The following is a 9,487-nucleotide window of genomic DNA, read 5'->3' on the forward strand; positions in this document are numbered from 1 at the left end:
TAACTTCCTGTCACTCTGTCTAACCCAAAGTTTTCCAGTTAGTCGAAATGATTCGTCAAAAGATTCGTTTTTCCCATCCTCCTCCTGCTCTCCTGTCCACACATAGTATTGCAGCCTTTCGTGTATGGATCAAATGAACTATTTAGTCAAATTTACTATATTTAGAAAAATCAGCGAAGCCTTTTATTCCCTTATAGGGAGTAGGCGAGACCATTTTAGCCATATCCAACTTTTGGAGACTGAGTGGGCAGTTCAATCCCCCACCAGTAGCCAATCAGATATAGATGGCCCAAGACTATCACTAATTATACGCGGCATACGACGAAGAGACAACTGACAAGTGTCGCTACCTCGTGGTTTCTAACATGATATGTCATTAATAAATTAAAGACTTAATTCTGTATGTTAGTCAAGTAAATATTAGTTTAATATCCAACGTTTCACTGACTGATATCTGTCAGCATTTTCAAAAGAATACACTGGTAAGTAATAGAAAGTAACAAAAACTAGGAAACTAACCTACAATTCTAAAAATTATATAAAGTTATCACTGTGCGTGATACAATGATATAATACGCGTGTCGCAATACAACGTTTTATTTGTTGAGAAATGTATTGTAATTTTCATGAAAGTTCGTTTCTTTTTGTTTAAATGATCTGATTAGAGTTTTCCATATATCTGGTAAGATTAGGTCTTGATTCTTATTTAAGTTACCTGTTGAACGGGCGACTGTAGCAGCTTCTTTAAATGTTCTGGAATGGTAATTGTCTTCTATATAGGGCATAGGGCATCCCATTCAATATTATGGTTGGTAGAGGCAAACTGTGAAGAAAGGCCTGATATATATCCTGTCTGTTATTCCTTACATAGCCTATGTGTTCTTTCTTTCTTGTTTCAAAACTTCTAGATGTCTCTCCGATGTAATTAATACCGCAAGAACAAGGTATGCTATAAACTCCAGAGTATTTGTAGAAAGGATGGTTATCTTTCGGTGATCTTATAAACTTTTGCATGGTCTCAATAGGTTTGAAGGTTACTCTGATATTTTATGATTTTAGAAGAAGAGCTAATTTTCTGGATATGGCACTAACAAATGGAATTGTTATAGAGCTGATGTATGGGTTTCATCTCGTTGTCTTTGCGGTATGTCACCAAAGAGAATCTTGTAGGGTAGCCATTTAGGGATAGATCTTTGGATATTTTCATTGATTCTTCTTGTAGGTCGCCAGGGTCTATGGTACACTGTATAGCTTTTTTTTTGAGCATATGGATAATGCTGAGTTTCTGGGATATGTGGTGAGACGAGTCGAAATGTAGGTAGCGTCCAGTGTTAGTAGGTTTTGTTGATGCAATTCTCAGTTTGTTTCTTAATAAGGACGTCTAGGAATGGAAGTTTATTATCTTTTTCTAGTTCCAATGTGAACTTGATAGTGTTGTGGAAGCAATTATTTTTGTTTATATAATCTATTAATTCTTCTTTTGTGTGATTCCAAATGATGAAGATGTCATCAACATACCTACACCATGTGGTTAGTTTTGGGGTAATTTGGGATAAAATTTGAGTTTCTAGATTTTCTAAGAATAGGTTGGCACAAAAAGGAGAGAGAGGGCTACCGATGGCTAATCCAGTGAGGTATTTGTAGTAGGTTTTTTGCCATGTAAAATAATTTGAACTTAAGCAATGCTCGAACTTGGTGATGTTTGCTGGGAACAAGTTTTCTAAGATGTCGAAATTAAGGAACAACAAAGAAATCATTATACTGAGAGCCGACAAAGGCAACAACACTGTCATCTTAAATACTACGGAATATGAAGAAAAGATCAATAATCTATTATCGGACACATCTGTCTATGTTGTTCTTAACACAGATCCTACTCACAAAAACCATCTCAATACCAACGAACTATTACGTGATATGACCAACTGGCCTGTGGACTTAATCAAAAAACTAAAATCTATGCATCCGTTAACTCCAAGACTATATGGTGTTCCCAAAATGCATAAAGGTACACCATTACGTCCAATAGTAGATGGTATCCATTCCCCTACTTACAGACTATCAAAATATCTAGCCTAAATGTTACAAGAACACATTCACAACACGGATTCTTATATCAAAAACTCCCAACATTTCTTGGAGAAATTAAAAAAACATCAGTTTCTCTGAAGATAATATTATGGCTAGCCTGGATGTCACATCTATGTTCACAAATATCCCAGTTTCAGAAGTCATCGACATCTTAGAAAACCTGTTCCCAGCAAACATCACCAAGATGTTCAATCATTGCTTAAGTTCAAATTATTTTACATGGCAAAAAACCTACTAGAAACAATTCACTAAATTAGCCATGGGTAGCCCTATTGTGACCATTATGAAAGCTAAGCAAAATCAGAGTGAGAGAGGAAATTGATTGAGAGACAAAGTTTAATTCCAAAAAGTTCTGCCAGTATGTGGCAAGTAAAATTAAAAATGACTATGATGGAATGGCTATGATGATATGGGCTCTGATGATAGGACAGGTGACCGAAGCAGACAAAACAGTGAATTAGCGAGCCATCGCATTACAAAGGTTTATCACCAAAGTGATGATCTAACAGTAATGTATGTGATATGGGAACAGAAGTAGATAAAGCTGAGGTGTATGGGATAATAAACAATGCTGATGGGAATGCAGAAAATTTCGAAGTTTGGATATTCGTGAACTGCAAGGTTTGTCAAATAAGTAGGATGAATGGTGTGTACTATCATCAGCAAAAGTTATGAACAGCGTTATTAGTCAGTCAGAAATGGTCATTTATATACAAGGAGAGAGAGAGAGAGAGAGAGAGAGGGTAAGTGATAAAAACAGAGCCCGGGAACTCTACCGGCTTACACAATTCAGTCCCGGTCAAAACACCGTTGGAAACGAAATGGAGAAATGACTGGTGTTGGTTACACCAGTCCATCCTAAAAAGTACATGGACGGTGGTGATTTTCAAGGTTCAAAACATCGAACTACTTTTATTACGGTGAAGAGGCTGATCACGGCCAAAGGAACACGCGCGCGCACGCACGCACACACACACACACACACACACACACACACACACACACACACACACACACACACACACACACACACACACACACACACACACACACACACTTTTAAAGCATGAAAATTACAAATTTAATTATTTTTAAATGACATTTTGTTGTAAAGAAATACCTTCTATCCTCTTCTTTCTCTTTGTACATGGGCCAAATAATCTATCTTTTCTAATCGCCGTTATCTTTTGTAGCTAATTCCTTTTATTGAGTGGCAGTCTGTCACTGTGATTACTTCTTTCTTTGATAATGGAATAAGTTCTTTAAGTAATGATACTTCTGTGCGTTGGTAAATTATTATCACAATAAAACTAAAACGACGACCTTCAGCAGTAATGTGAGGTCATTCTGTGAACATTGGAAATCTCCTAAACCTCCACATTCGCCACTCAAAAAACAGGTGTTTACAAGATCAGTTGCAATTCTGGTCTGCACTACATAGGACAGACTGTCAGATCTGGAGAGATACTTCAAGGGCGTTGAGAATGAAAAGCCAGCAGAAATCAGGGCTGGCAGCACAATTCATGTTATTTCCTTACGAAACAGTATAACAGAAACAAGGACTTAGAATTAGAATGGCAACAAACTGAAATGCACAACATTTATTACCGCTTTTACTCAAGAGCATTCAAAGAATCAGCTGAAATGATGAAGTAACCTCTACAGTATAATAAAAAAGATGGGGGGGGGGATGATTTTGCTTCAAATCTGGTTTTCCTTAATTCATCAGGACACAGACCACTATCTACCATTTGTATACAACCGACGATCTTATCTTTAGACATATGATTAAAAACATGGAAAAAATTGCCAAAAACTGCCTTCTGAAGATATTTAACACCTCTTGGAATGCAGGTAAATTACCAAAATCTGGAAAACATCAGTCATTATATCCTTACTAAAACCTAACAAAACCCTAGTGACTGTAATAACAGCTACAGACCAATAGCTTTGACTAGCACTCTCTGTAAACTAAACGAAAGAATAATACATATCAGACTTATGAATTGGCTCTTAGAAAATAACAAGATCAACTTCTACCAAACTGCATACAGGTCTCAACACAGTACAGAAGATATTATTTTATATTTGCCAATCAGTTATAGATAGCTTTCAAGAAAAACCACCAAAGAAGACAGCAGCAATATTCTTGGATCCCACAGCTGCCTACGATCGCGTCTGGAGACAAAAGTTAATAAAAATTGTCCACGATACTAGAATAAGGGGGAATGCATTAATTTGGATTTCAGATTTCATGAAAGGAAGAAAACTGAAAATAAAAGTTAATGGAATTTATTCCAACATGCATCGAACTTGGGCTTTAGTCCCACAGGGTTCTGTTTTAAACCCACTCCTATTTCTCATCTATATGAACAATATCCATCCTTACATAATAAATGACACAAAAACAGCATGCTATGCAGATGATATAACAATCTGGCACACAAGCAGTAATCCTCAACAATCTGAAAAAGTCCTAAATAATTCAATAAAAGCTTGGAAAGATGGACAAAGGAACTTAAACTAACAGATAAACCCAAGAAAAAAACTGAGCATCTTCTCCACTGATAGAAAAAATACTCAATTACATCCCTCAAATTAAAATATATAATACCAAAATAGAAAAAAACAGTCTCCAAAATACTTAGGCTCAACCCTAGACACTGAAGTAAGATTTACAACTCATATTACAAATCTATCTAATAAAGCTCTTAAAAAGCTTAATATCATCAAAATGCTTTATGGAACAAAGTGAGGTGCAAAACCGAACACACTCAAAACTACATATACGGCACTCATACGATCCACTATGGAATACGCCTCATCAATCTGGGCTCCAGCTTCTACTAGCTCAAAAGAAAAACTTGACAGACTACAATCAAGAGCAGCAAAAATTATCATAGGTGCAGTCTCATCTACAAATAATTTAAAAGCTCAACAAGAGTGTGGTCTTCTACTATCTTCTACTGTGTGGTCTTCTACTACATCAGTGTAGGCAATGTCATTGCCTACACTGATGGATCATCTGATGAAGCACTCACCCGATGGAACCCTGAACCTTCTATCAACCAAGAAGGTTCAGGGGTTTTTCTAACTCTACCTGGAGGCGAGGAAATGCAAATCAAAGTCGCAGCTGGCAAAATAGCTTCAAGCTTCGCTTGTGAATTAACAGCTCTCAAATTCTATCTCTCAAATCCAGTAATAAACATTACAGAAGGAATAACCATCCACAGCGACTCAAAATCTGCACTTGAGACATTAAAAAATGGAAAAAACAAAACTCACGCAAGAAATTCATGACAACCTAACAACCATAAATTTGAAAAATAAGAACTACACACAACAATGGATACCAGTCCACGTAAATATTGAAGGCAATGAAAGAGCAGACAGACTAGCCAAGAAGCAAGATACTTACCTCAGAAATTACACCCACTATCACTAACTGATGCTAATTCTGTCGCCAAAATAAGATCTATAAAACAAACTATCAATAAGAAGAATGAAATCAGTGAAATTAATGAAAATAGAGAAATTACCATAATCATCATCAGACTAAGGATGGAACGTTTTAAAGGCATGAAAATTGAGCCAGACGGTAGTAGGAGCTAGGAAACATGCAAAAACTGTCCAGGAGTTGAACTAACACCTGTCCATATTTATTCTTATCCAGCAATTGCTGCTGCTCTACAGAAAATTGACAATAATCCTAGAGAAAAGTTCTACTCCATTAAAGTTCAACAGATTGCCAAAGCAGTTCTACAGATCCACGGTCATATCTAGAAGCTCTTTAATGAACTCGACAACAACAACCGACGAACCAGTGTGACAGCGAATGCACGCTTTCCATTGTTTCAACGTTTTCAAATATTCTTCACTAGAAATGTTCACTGGTATTACTTTGCTTGTAGTTTTTGTTTTTGTTTTAAATTTATTCATGTTATTTCATGATGAAGTGAAACAAAGCATTCCACGAAACTAGTCGAAATAAAGGCATGGTTTTTATTTGACATCTTTGTTGGTGGTTTTATACTGGAAGAAATAGTTCTACAAATGTTCTATCCCCACGGAAGTCGACTCAGCAAGATTCAAACTGACGGTGAGTTTTTACTTACGAAAGCGAATAAATTTGAAAAACCTAAGAAAAAAACAAAAACTGTTTCACAATAAATTAACATTTCTATTAAGGTAAAGACAATGGTGTCATTTCTCTTTTTTTTTCTCTTTTCTTAAAGATTGCGCCAGCAGTTCATAATAAAATAATTCCTGGAAATCATGTCAAAGCCTCCCTTAGAATTTCTCGTCTGTCCTATTCATTCTCAGTACATGACCAATCCGCTTCCATCTGCGTATTTAATATTTCTGTAGCAATAGTTTCTTGCTTTGTCTGTATAACTCATCCTTTGTCAACTCATCATCATGCTACCACAATATTTTAGGCAAACACTTTGAACTATTAAATTCGCCTACCTGTTTCTCTGTTCATATAGAGTCACATATACTCTCTTACTCCACTGGAATCTATCCCATAAACTGAAAATTGGTCTATATTCGGTCCATTCCTAAGCAGGGTGACAAGTCACTGCCTCGCTCACCTCAGTCCTGTCAAAGGTTAACAGGACTGAGGTGTTAATGGAAAAAATCATCAATTCCCAACTCCTTCACTATCTTGAAGACACTCACCAAATAAATGACCACCAGTATGGATTCCGCCACTGCCGATCAACAGGAGATCTACTCACATACGTCACCAATCTCTGGACAAATGCAATGGAGAGGTTTGGCGAATCTCAAGTGGTTGCACTAGATATCTCCCAAGCCTTTGACTGGGTCTGGCACAAAGGCCTACTAGGCAAACTACCATTATTCGGCCTGACCCAGGACTTCTGTAGGTGGATTGCCAGTTTTCTGTCTGGACGCACCCTGTGTGTGATGGTGGACGGCTCCCTATCCTCTCACCACCCAATTAATGCTGGGGTCCCACAAGGTTATGTTCTCTCACCAACCCTCTTCCTGCTCAATGACCTACTGCAATTGACCTCCAACCCAATACACAGTTTTGCAGACAACAGCACACTACACTCCTCGCTTGCATTTGATAAGCCTTACCCTACACAACTCACCTCAACCTACAGAACATCAACCACCACCACCACCACTCCCAACTCCGATCTCGAAGCCATCCTACAATGGGGTTCGGATAACCTCATAAATTTCAACGCCAATAAAACCCAGTTCTGTACTATTTCCCATAAAAAAGAACCATTTTTTCCCAGTATCCTTTTTGATGGTACCCAAATTTCCAGACAGCCTGAGATCTCGCTCCTTGGAATCACCCTCACATCAAACCTCTCCTGGCACAAACATATCTCAAACATTGCATCCTCAGCTTCAAAAAAACTAGGATTTCTCTTTCGCTCAAGACGTTACTTCACCCCCGAACAGCTATTAACATTATACAAGTCACAAATCCGCCCAACTATTGAATACTGCTCCCATATATGGGCTGGGGCCCCCAAAAGTTCTCTCAAAATGCTCGACTCGATACAGAGGAGAGCAATTAGACTTATCAACGATCCATCCCTTAGCAACTCCCCTCCCCCACTTTTACACAGATGTATGGTCTCTGCAGTATGTATATTCTACAAATATTTCCATGGGAAATGCTCATTGAAATAACATCAATAATTCCCGCGCTCAGTACTAAACTCATTGGAACACGTGCAGCTGCTGCACAACATCCATTCACAGTTCACCTAGAAACAAACAGAACAAATTTCTTTTCCTCTTCCTTCATCCCTGCAACTGCTGCACCGTGGAACAGTCTCCACCTGCTGTGTTTCCCAAGGAATACAATTTAAAGTCATTCAAATCAAATGTAAACAAATTCCTCCTTTCCCAACCCACTACCCATACACGGTACTAATGTACTATAGGTTGACCAACTAACCTCCAGTGTATGGGCCCAACATAAAAAAAAAAAAAAATAAATAAATAAATAAATAACCATGACGCCTGAGAAAAGTTCCATTTTTAAAAATTCTACGTTCTAAAATACATACAATCCATTTTTACATACAATCCATTTTTTTTAAAATCCTAGTTAATTACAAAAGCGGTGTTAACTAGTAACTGGAAGATGCAGTCCCTAAGAGGGATCCATGATAGACCTATAACCATTCTCTGTGTGGGATTCACATAAAAAGCAAATTTCTTTTCATTATAGTATATTTTAATATTTACTTTCTGTAGTCAAACTTACTGTACAACTCCTGGAGTTGGAAAAATCCATTGCATCTCGTGTTAAAAATACAAGGATATAGCCAATTCCGAAAAGTGCTATTGCAGTGTATCTCGGTAGCAAATTGAAAATATTTTGAGCCTTTGAAAGTTATTTGCTTTATGAAGAAGAATAAGAAATAAAACATCTTCTGTCCGTGTTGGGGGACACGAATTACAAGAATAGGTCTGGTTGTCCCCGGCTTCGCACTCTGTAGATTACTGAGGCTCACCTCATTCACCTTATAGCTCACCTTATAACTCATTTGAAATTTAATCTGTCTAGCGAAACTCAGTAAACAGGCATAATCCGTCAATGTCACTTTCAGATCTACTGCAGCTTGGATATATATAATAAAACTGAACTCTGCGCAACCTGCTGCTCTTGTCCGCTTAGATTGGCCTCATTATTACATTTATTACATGGCAGTTTAGTTCATTGTAAAACGCGAAATTCAATATCGGGGGGGGGATAACTCAGAGCAAAAAATTTTGAATTTTCAATTTAATACGAATTCACTAAAAAAAAAATAAATAAATAAAAGGTTTATCCTTCGTAAAAGATAATATAAGATTAAAATCTGAAATTAAAAAAAAAAAGAATATATATATATATATACAGATATACAGGTGTAAATCAGTCCTGAATGCAGGTATAATCAATCAAAACTATAGACAAACATTTCCCGTTGTGTTGTTTTTCACAAGGTGTTTATTCATTCTTCTTTTAATTTGAATCTCACTCACCAAATGTGTTGTAAACTTGTAGTATCAGTACCATGGATGAGTTCACGTTTTTTGTATCAGTTTTGTATGGAAATGGAATTACTACCTTTACCATGCAGAAAATAATAGTGAAAATTGAAAATACAAATAATAATACCACCCAAAATGGAGGATGAAAAGCTTCCGCATTAATTACCTGAAAAATATATCCTCAATACGATAGTAATTATGTACTGGTCTTTGATGATTCTCAGTTTGTAAACAGTTGGACAGTTTCCTAGTCCAGACTGCCTGAGAGAAGAATGTTCAACCACAAAGAAACTGAAATACGTGCTTCTCTTCGCCTGAAATACTCACCCGAATTCACGGAAAAGCACATTTATGAAAATAT

The sequence above is a fragment of the Typopeltis vanoorti genome, chromosome 14 (assembly GCF_054136105.1).
Source record: "Typopeltis vanoorti isolate ZY-2024b chromosome 14, IOZ_Tvanoo_1.0, whole genome shotgun sequence".
In the NCBI taxonomy this organism is placed as follows: domain Eukaryota; kingdom Metazoa; phylum Arthropoda; class Arachnida; order Uropygi; family Thelyphonidae; genus Typopeltis; species Typopeltis vanoorti.